At 36.3% G+C, this 10,660-nt stretch overlaps 1 long non-coding RNA gene across 1 annotated transcript in view; it reads right to left on the bottom strand.

Annotated features, from left to right (window-relative positions):
- Positions 1-616: 616 nt before the first annotated feature.
- LOC147913485 (uncharacterized) overlaps positions 617-10,660 on the bottom strand; it is a 55,371-nt gene continuing 45,327 nt past the window's right edge. The window contains exon 5 of the long non-coding RNA XR_015548759.1: positions 617-1,388. This is a non-coding gene — a long non-coding RNA (uncharacterized LOC147913485). The remainder of the gene's footprint in view (positions 1,389-10,660) is intronic.

Genomic DNA, 10,660 nt, shown 5'->3' with positions numbered 1-10,660 from the left:
CTCAGGGACAATCTTCCTCACCAAACAAACAAACAAAAAAAAGACAGAAAAAAAAAACATGCAGTTCTCCCTTGTCCTTTGATCAATGCTCAATTAACTTATAAGTCTGACAGATTAATTTCCCCTAAACATTTGGCACCATTTACAAACCTGATTAATTCAATTTCCTTAGACATTTTAAGTTACAATTACAAATTTTAACACATCCAAATCTCTCAAACACCTAACAAGAACAACTTACAAATCTAATAAACAAGTCTCTTAAACACTTAACCAATATTTATAAACCTAAAATGTTTAAATTTCTAGAGTATTAAAGTATCAAATATTTAATCAAATATTGTATATAGTTTCTCTTTTCTTAGTTTTCAATTTAAAATCGTAAGTACAGAATGTGCATCTCAATTGTTTCATCCTAAAATCAAAATTCTAACGTCAAATAAATAATCCTGAAAAATCCAAACTAAAAACCGTAAGTTTAATGTCAATCACATTTCTTAAACATTTAAGTTAAATGACAAATCTAACATGATTCTCTAACGTCAAATTATCTTCGACATTTACAAACAATGAACAAAGCACACACAAGTTATCATGAGAATTATAAAACCTATTCCTGAACTTAACATAAATGTATTATGTCTTGCTTCCACATTTTCTCTATACAAATATATAAACGTTCCCGTTGTTGTGAATGACTTGGGGAGATACTTGGTGACCTCAGGGGGAAGAATGCCAGTGAGGCCAGGTGTAGGGTGTTGGGAAGCAAAGCCACCAGCATCTGGGAATCCGGGTTCATCTTTCAGGATGATGTAGCCAGCATCTTTTTTATAAGGCTCCTTTCTTATAAAAACGGAACATTCCAAGCACTCTCCTTTTCTTACAAAAGCTTACACAACTTTTAATTATCTGAATAGAATTGAAATTTGGTATCCTTACACACATTGCAAGTAATCCACTTACTACCTGGTTGGTTTCTGGACCCTCTTTAAGTTTTACTTTCTTATCGGTCAGACTCATCATCACTTAAGGTCATTTTATGGATACATTGCTGCTTCTCAATATATGTCACCCATTTAGCTCTTCATGGAGGAATGCCCATGAAATTACCTATTCCAGTCTCCAATTAGTCATTATGCCATATTTCTCAAATTCTTTGTTCTGTTCATTAAGACATTTTGGGGAATTTTTCAACTCATTTACCAACTCCACAATTACCATGATTTGTAATTAATCTCTCTGTCTACTGTACAGTGCCAGTTGGGGGCGGGCGGAGGGGAACACAGACCATTTAAGTTAAGTGCACATTCCTGTTGAACTGCCAACTCAACACATATTTTCACTCTCCCATGCAATATCTTCTCTTCCTCTCCAGATCTTGTACAAACCTAAAGGGGAAGAATCGTTAAATTCACATGAGTGTTTCAACCCCGTCTGTGATGTCAGCATCCTTGTTTGCTGTCAGAGCCCATCAATAGCTCTGTGACTTCAATTCTGATGACTGGGGATGAGTCATCTCACTGATAAAATTTTATTTGCCTTAGATGATAAGCCAAGGATTTGTAATCTGGGGGATGTTGTTATGCTACTTGAAAGGCATTGACAAAAAGTATTGAAAATATAAAAGGAAATATACTGCAAAATAGCCAAAGTTAGTTTAATTCTGTTATTGGCATTTTCCCTAGAAGATTTAAGTGCCTAGATATCTTTCATTTAACATTTCTATTTCCAGTGATCATTAGGATTTTCCATTTTAAGATCCAGATGCACTGTAATGTTTCGTTGCTTTATGATTACCACAAAGGTGGCAGGAAAGACGTGGTGGAGAAAACTTGAGCTACAAATTCACAGACCTGAGTTCAAATTCCAGCTCTTTTTACTTAACTTTTCTGATCATCAGCTTTCTCATCTTGAACAAGGGAGTAAAATCTGGCTTGAAATGAGATGACATCTGTAACGCCACCCAGTCCAGCTGTGGCACACAGTAGGTGTTCCAGAAATATTAGTATTTTTTTATGGTATTGCTTTTCAACTTAGATTCACTTATGGTATTAATTATATATTTGAATACATAATTTTTGAATATGCAACATTTGAATATGCAACATTTTTAAATAAAGGAAAATTATACTATTGTGCACTGTTTTTTAGCTTTCTTTTATTCTCATTTATACTGCAAGGAACAGCAGTTAGTTTGCATCTGGATCTCTAAGGCAGAGTTGCAAATATTTTTGTGATGGAGATACTATAACAATTGTTTAATAAGGAATGGTATGCTACCATCACTAGTCAGCATAATCTTTGTCCAAGATTTTGGGAATAATTGATTAAATCTCTAAAAAGGAGAGGACTCTAAAAAAAAAAAAAAAGACAGGGTTATCATTGCCTTTATTGCAGAACTGTTAGAGATGATCAGATTCTAGGTATTTGACATCTGAAAAAGCCTCTTCCAATTTACAGATTTCACTAAAGAGGAAGCCAGAAATAAGAGATATGGCACAATTCTCAGTTTGTATGGCAAATTAGTGACTGACCTCAGATCTCCTGCCTCCCATTTGGCTGGCTGTGCATTAAGCCATGCAGCCTTGATAAGATGCTTTCCTCATCCATAGTTTCCTCAACCGGAATTTTTCTGAGCAATGGTTAACTAGTCATTCGTCTAACTCCAGTTCTGATTAAACCCAGATTTTGTCTTTCCAATGTCCATTTACTGAAATAGATGACTCAAGCCCCAAATGTAATTTCAGATTTAACTTTATTGGTTTGGTAGTGAGAACATTTAACTCTGACTTATTCAAAAGGATTGTGAAACAGAGACACAAATGCAAAGTGCTAACTGACTGAGTTGAAATAGCCATCTTATTTCCTCATTTTTCTTAACAAAATGTTTCAGGAGGCGTTCTTTTGCTATGAGCAGTGAATGGTACGTAGGCACCATTTGGTCTGAATATCGTGGCACCAGCTCTGCGCTACAGTGACCACATAAATCAGTCTACTGTCCTGTCCGAGCTCCCTTCTCAGACTGCCCCCACAGCCCACCTGAGGGGCTGAGGGACTTCAGGACGTCAGGGCCCTGGACCTGGGACCCAGCATAACTAGCCAACCAGATTCCTTCTTCTCTGTATGTGAATCGGGAACACAAAATTATAGTTAGAATGTATGTGACCTGGGAGGGTGAGGAGGCATAAGGGCTAGGATAGCAATATTTATATTCATGTAGAGAAGAGGAAGACGGTCAATGGAGAGAAAACAAAGCAGATGTGCTGACAGAAACAGTATCAAGAAGCCATGCTGTTCTGAGAGAGACGTGAAGAGCTGGCTTGTGTCCTGTGGCTCTTCAGCTGCTGGTTCTCCTATATATTCTGACTTGCATTTCTTCCCTGAATGCCACGCGATTTTCCTTGATGTCCCCAACATATTTCTTTTATTGTTCCAATTCATTCTCTTTTATGCTTACTCTTTTAGGCTTAAGTGGGTTTTTGTTTTTTGAAATTAAATGATTGCTGGAACAAGCAATAACTTGCTATTTATCGCTTTGGAAAAGTTATCCTCTCTCACCCTTAATTTCCAAGCCTACTTCAATGAAAAATAGCAGGTTTTTGTGTAAATATGTTATGGTGATTTCACTATAAATTATTAAATTTCTATAATATACACACTTGACTGAAATGTAATTTTGATGAATAAAGTTTGCATTCAAACAACACAGCGTTTAAAACCTTGTTACCCAAAGTGCAGTTCAGGCGCCAGCAGCAGCAGCACCACTTGGAGCTTCTTAAACATGGAGACTCTCAGGCTCCACCGAATCCAAGTGCACAGCGTAACAAGACCTTCAGGCGGTTCGCACACGCCTGCAAGTTTGAAAACACTGTTTTGGAGACTATCCAAAGTACTGACTGTGAGCACGTGTGTGTGCACACACTCGTGTATAATATATGTGTAATCACATGGTATAGTAACCAATAATTCTGCCAAGGACTTGATCCATCCTGATTTACTTTAATTAATCATTGATTATTGGCCTATTAACTATTTATAAGGAAATAGAATTCTGATAAAAGAGTTGTAAAATTTTTTGAAGTAGTTTAGTTTTTTACTTGGATGTATAGATACATAGTTTTATTGACATCTTGCTTCCACCATTAATGGCTTATGAATACCTTTTGCAGCCTGGCTATTTTCTAAATCATTATGAACTTGGGACTAAAGTTACATTGCCTAAATAATAATCTAATTTTCAGTTGATCAATGTCAATAATAAGAAGGTTTTATGGCATAGGGCTAAACATTAAAAACATTTTCAGTCTTGGAATTGCATATTTGAATAAATTTATCTAAATCTCTTTTGTGTAACTTAAAATCTTCAGTATGAGTCATTAAATGAGCAAGAATAAACTGAGTAGGTTAACTAAATTTATCTAAAAACCATCATTAGTACTTGGTAGGCAAAGCCAAACATCCAGGAGCATTGCTGAACTTGGAAATTCTTGACCATATTAAGTTAAATATGATTGATTATAAATATCGAAGAATGTTCTACAGTGTAGATTAAAAGTATTTGTAATACAGTTGATACATTTTCTTAATTGGTAAGAGACAATTAGGCAAAAATATAAAAGGTTTTGATCCAGATGCTCTGTTATTTCTAGTCCAAGAACCGTGCACCTGCGGAGTGGGTGATGTATACATGGGCATTAGTAAAGTTTTTTACCTGGAAGTCACGTATTTGTAACCCCCAACCTATCAAGCATAATTAAAAGAAATAATACAATCTCCGAACAGTCAAAATTGTTGGTACCAAACCTAAGCATTAATTCTAGTACATGCATGTGTCTGTTCACATTCTTCGTCATTTCCCAAAAAAGATTCCAGATACAGTAATGTCCTCAATTCACAATGCATAAATTTGAGCAATTCATTAATTCCTTTGAAGAAAAAAAAATCCTCATAGAATCCTAATACATCCTTAGACTCCAGAGTTTCGCAGATTCTTATCTGAGAAACACCACCCAATTGACTCATCTTTTTGACACTTCACTCCAATACCAGATTAGAAGACTGCTGGATTCAGATGCAGTGTCGACAGCAGCAAGCTAAAACATCTGACCACAAGGAGGAAGTTTTTAAGTACAGTGGTCGGACTTTTTAGCCTGTTGGTACAGATTTGTACATGAGTACAAAAATCTGACCCATGCCAATGGCCCTTTAGGGCACCACTGCTCTGCAATGCATGACAGTAACCAGCGCTCTTTCTTGAGACTCATCCTGAGTCACCACAGAAAGTTATGCTTTGCATTCTTCCTCTGAAAAGACAAGGAATATATTCATCCAAAATGATTATGAGCTGTGTCATTAATTTTGTTACAATGTTGCAGTGTAGTTCCTTGAGATTGGTCCTTTGTCTGCACACGTTATCTTATAGGCCTTCCTTGGCCACTTATCCCTGAATCATCTTCCTTAAGTTGTTGAACGTTTCTGAGTTGTTTGCTCTTCAAAAGAAAAAAAGTAAAGAGCAAAGACTCTGGAGCCAGACTACCTGGATGTGAATCTCGTCTCTGCATTTGCCAGCTGGGTGACCTTTACCAAGATACTTAATCTCCTTGTGCCTCAGTTTCCTCAACTGTAAAATGGGGATAAAATAATCACCACCGCATTCGATGAAGTGAGTTAATATACGTCAAGTGCTGAAGACAGTCACTAGCACATTAGAAGGGCTACACAGATGTTTATTACTAACCACCTTTAATGGTTTTTGAAAGGATAGAATAGAATAGTGTGTATAGCACCAGTAGCATAGTGTCTGGCTCATGACTGAGGCCCAGTGAATGGCACTAATACTATTACCACTACTGTAGATCTAAAGTGGTGAATTAGGCATTAGTCCTAAAGGATTAAAGGGAGTTAAACAGTTTCCAAATTCAAAACCTATTTTAAAGATTGTCTACTCAGAAGCAGCCATGGTGAAAAGGGCACAGCCTTGATGTCCCACTGATGTGGGTTTGCTTGTACTAGTTGGATAACACTGACTTCTCTAGAGAGAACAGGAAGTTAAAAATACCTATCCTGTGAGAGTCTTGTGAAAATTAAATGAGATAATATATATGAAATATCAGCAGAGAATAAGTACTCCATCAATGTTATTTCCCAGCCTTTCCCTTCAAAAATTTTGTTTGTTGGGACTGATTTCCCAAGAATACAAAATATCTCTTTGGATTTTACCAAATTAATAGCAAGTTCAGTTTACAGGAGGAAGGAACCTAAGTTCAGCTAAGTGATTCTTAGTCCTCATAGTCTTCAATTAACTATCATCTTTAAATTGCCTGTTATTTGCCTAAGTGGATGAATATATCATACTTGTAGACAAAAAGCTTTTCATTTAGTGAGCATTCATCATTTTAAAAAATTCATTAAAATGAAGTTAAGACTTTGATGAATTTTTGCGTCTTTCTAACAGTTCATAAAATTTGGTCCAGGTAAGAGATGGGTTAATAGCACTGGCACTAAAAAGGAGAGATGGAGGGAGAAAACACCAGCAGGTAGTGTGATGAGTAAGTAATTTGTAGTAGTAATGAATTGAAGCCCTTCCAAAAGATGTATTTACCAGAAGAGTGCTTTAAATGTCACCTATATTGCTAACTTATAAATACTTTAAAAAATAAAATGGGAAAGAGACTGCTGTGAATCATTGGTTTCCTCCACTTTGGGACAATGACATTGCTGGAGAACAGCAGATGGCCTACTGGGCTCCGGATGCTGCTTTCTCCCAGAGCTGCTCAGCTATGACCTCTCTGACTGTTTATCTGTCAGTCTACTTCACCTCAGAGCCTTTAGCTAAAAGGGGCCTTATCTGTTCAATGCCTACGCCACTGGTCACAGCAGCTCCTGGGCATTCTCCTGAAGCGTCGGAAGGGACCCAGAACCTAACCAGACTGCAGGGATGGGGCTTACAGTGCATCTACCATTTTGTCTGATTGCCTAATGTGTACCAGGCACTGTGCTAGACATTACTATATTATATTGCCCAAGATAGAGCATTCTGTGTCTTTATTTAAATTAATTAGCTGAAAGAACACTAAGTGATTTAAATTTAAAAGTAAGTTTACCTAACTTAAATTTTTGGACTCTGTAGACGACATAAAAAATATTCTTGGCATCAAAATTGTAATTTTAAAATCTGATCTGTTCTCCACTGTCTGTTACACATTTATTTTAGAATATTCTGTTGTAGAAATAGTGTGTTCGTCTGAAAGGGATCTTGAGAGTAATTTTGACTTGCTCATGAAATTAACAAGAGTTTTGTCTAAATTAGTTTGTGCTGGTTCATCATATCGGTGGATGTTTACTATGATCATTTTAATTAAGCGAAGGATTCGTGTCGTGCCTTTAGATTTCCAAATGCTTATTTCTACAGCAAATAATACTGAATGCTCTCTAAGGTGAATTTTAATTAAATTTGTTAAGTGCATAGCTCCATTACACAGAGGACTCGTGATTGCAACGCTGCTGAAATTGATGAAGGCTACAAAGGTTTCATCAAATAAGGAACATTTAACAAATTCTCTGAAATTTAATTAAGCTGAAGTTTCAGCTTTTCAAATACCGCATTGTGGTAATTAATATTTTTCCTCAAGCTTGTCCTCAAATCGAGAATAATTTAACTTTTTCTACTATTAAATCAATATAATGTTGTTGATATAGAAATATGAATACTATAGGGATCTATAAGAATGCAAAAGTTCCCTGTAATCCTCCCCTAGAGATGTAACCATTGTGAACCAATCTTTTCACCCCAATACTCAGGTTGATTATTTTTATTAGTTAAATCCCTCAGCTTAGTATGTGAACTATGTGTGGATCATTTTTTATAATTCCCCCATTTTAAATAACTTCAGTTAGCAGACCACATAATCAGTTCAACATTATCAGACAAGAGGGCCTATTCAGTTTTGTTTTAAAGTAAAAACAAAAAGCCATTTTTAATTTCTTAAAGGATACCGCGATCCCATGAAAATAGTTTTTTGAGCTTATTAGCTCATCTCTGTCTTACAAAGATTTTACCTTAACTCAATAGTACCCAGTACGGCATATACAACCCTTTGTGATCTGATGGCACCAATCTTTTCAGCCTCAATTCCTATTCCTTCCCTCTTTCCTGCCTCCCCCAAACACACACATATGGACTCTCACAGACGCAACAAATTTGCTTCACCCATGCTTCGTGTTCGTTCACACCCCTGCACGTGTCACTTCTTCTCTTCCATTCTATTTTCCCACACCACCCTGAAACTGTTATTCATACCTCTTATTGGACATTTCCCTATCTATCCCCAACCAACTTTGTGACGCATATAATTTTATACAACTTGTTTATTATACTTATCTCAGTATGTTATAATGGATGAAATTTATGTCTCTCCAACACCATAAGCCTGGCACAGATTAAGTGCTTAATAATTAGTTGAAGAGTGAGTGTGTGGATGGACAGATCAGTAGACGGATGATGGGTGCCTGGTTGCATGAACGAATAGATGGATGAAAAAATAGATGAAGGTATAACTAGATGCATAGTTGGATGGGTGTAAGCAAGGCAGAATGGAACTCCCAGAGACAAAGGGACCTCATTTAATTTGAAGTAAGATCCAAGATTCTGCTCTCTAAATGAGAGGCAACGTGTAGAAGTATGCATGATAATCAAATATTTAATAATATAAGAAAAAAAGGTCAATATTGATACTGATTTTATACCCTGGAAAAATTTCTTTAAAAGAGGAAAAAAATGATTCTAATTATAGTCATTTATATGAACTGCTTACACTTGTATCTATCACTCAAGAAAAAATGATTATATGCATCATTAAATATGTGTCAGATTGTGTTTTCTATATTAGCATTAAAACAACATGATTGTGTCAGTACTTATAACTTCCATTGTGTTATCACTATATTTTATATTATATTACATTATTATCATCTGTGAATATTACCCATGCCTCATATCCTAAATGGGGCGCCTGGGTTTCTAGAATTAGTAATTACCAATGACTAATCCAGAGACTTCAACATATCAGGAGCTGCATTTATCATACTTTCACTGTTACTCTGCACATGGCAGTGTTGAAATCTGCCCTAAAATACCTAGCAAAAGGAAATTTTCTAATGGCATCTCCTATACTTAAGGCAACAAAACAAAATAACTAAACTAAAAAACATAAAACCAAGCATAAAGAATTTAAGAGAGTGGCCAACACACCCTGCTGCTGACTAACACCTCTCACGCACCAGCTGAGGGGTCGAGCGCTGCAGGCACCCACATAGCAGACATGGTCCTTACCTTCCGGGTGCTCACCGTCTCAAGGAGAATTTAGACCAAATAAGCTGCTTTAAACTCTAACCAGGAAACAAGATGGGCTAAAAATAAAATAAGTGAAAGAGCCCAGATTACAATTCAGTGTGATAGGAGCTCCGACAGGGATGAATGCAAATCCGTTTCAGGTGGCTTCGCTGTGTAGTCCTGGATCGGCGGAATGGTAGAGCTCGGGATTCATCCGAGGTCTTCTAGCCCTAGCCTCTTTTTTATGACGCAGCAAAGGAGGCCCAGAAACATTAGATGGCTTGAGGGCTTGGGCCAGTCACTTGGCCTATATAAGTTTCAGCTTATGTTGTTGTTTTTCCTACAGGCAGGGGAAGAATGGGTAGGAATAAACTGGCATGTCATAAAGCTAAATCGTTAAGTCGTGTCTGAGAAGGTTAACTGTTAGTAAGACCAAGGTAAAATATTATTGCAATATGATTAAGTTCTCTAACATTCTAGTTTCTACTAGAAAAAATTAATTCGATATGGAAGATGAACTCATTTTTTCATTTAAAAATGTGACATCAGTACCTACCACGTGCTAGACTGGCTGATATAACTGTGGAGATATGGTAGCTGACCGCTGCCTTTGTTTCTTGAGGCCTATTTCATTTTATGTGGTTTTTAATGCTTTTGATTTACATAAATATCATATTTTTAATTCATTCTTATGAGTTATAATTATTTGCCCACTGAAATTATTCTTATAAGAAATGTTGCTTATTAATAACTCAGAGAAATTCAAATTATATTTTAAAATAGATGTTTGGGTATTTGAAGGCCTGATTTAGCAGTTATTTCTGAGGCAAAACATTTGTTTACTGTGTATGTTTTCCCTTCCTGAGAAATACTGTCAACCCTTTACAAGGGAACTATTTCCCTTTTTGTTGTAAAATGGTGACAAGATTTTGCTGTGAGAAACAAAACATGGAATATGTATACTTAATGTGCTGCAGGAAGTAAGTGCTGATGTTAAATTTTCTATGACAGAATACTTTTATCTTCTATGTCCCTCTTTTAGCCTCATGAATTTTTCATTTCTCAAAATTAGTATAAATAACACAAGTAAGCATTGCCCTCTGACAATGCTAGCCAAGCCAAATAATGTATTATGAAAACCAAAGTAACAACAAAAGACCCCGAATAGCAAAAGCAATCCTGAGGAAGAAGAACAAAGCTGGAGGCATAACACTCCCTGATTTCAAAATATATTACAAAGCTATAGTAATCAAAACAGCATGGTGCTGGCAGGAAAACGGACACACAGATCAATGGAACAGAATCGAGAGCCCAGAAATAAACCCACAC

This window comes from Ceratotherium simum, chromosome 27, assembly GCF_057802395.1.
Source record: "Ceratotherium simum simum isolate JZ-2026a chromosome 27, ASM5780239v1, whole genome shotgun sequence".
Classification (NCBI taxonomy): domain Eukaryota; kingdom Metazoa; phylum Chordata; class Mammalia; order Perissodactyla; family Rhinocerotidae; genus Ceratotherium; species Ceratotherium simum.
The sequence above is the reverse complement of the archived record's forward strand: the minus strand, read 5'-3'. Positions and strand labels throughout refer to the sequence as shown.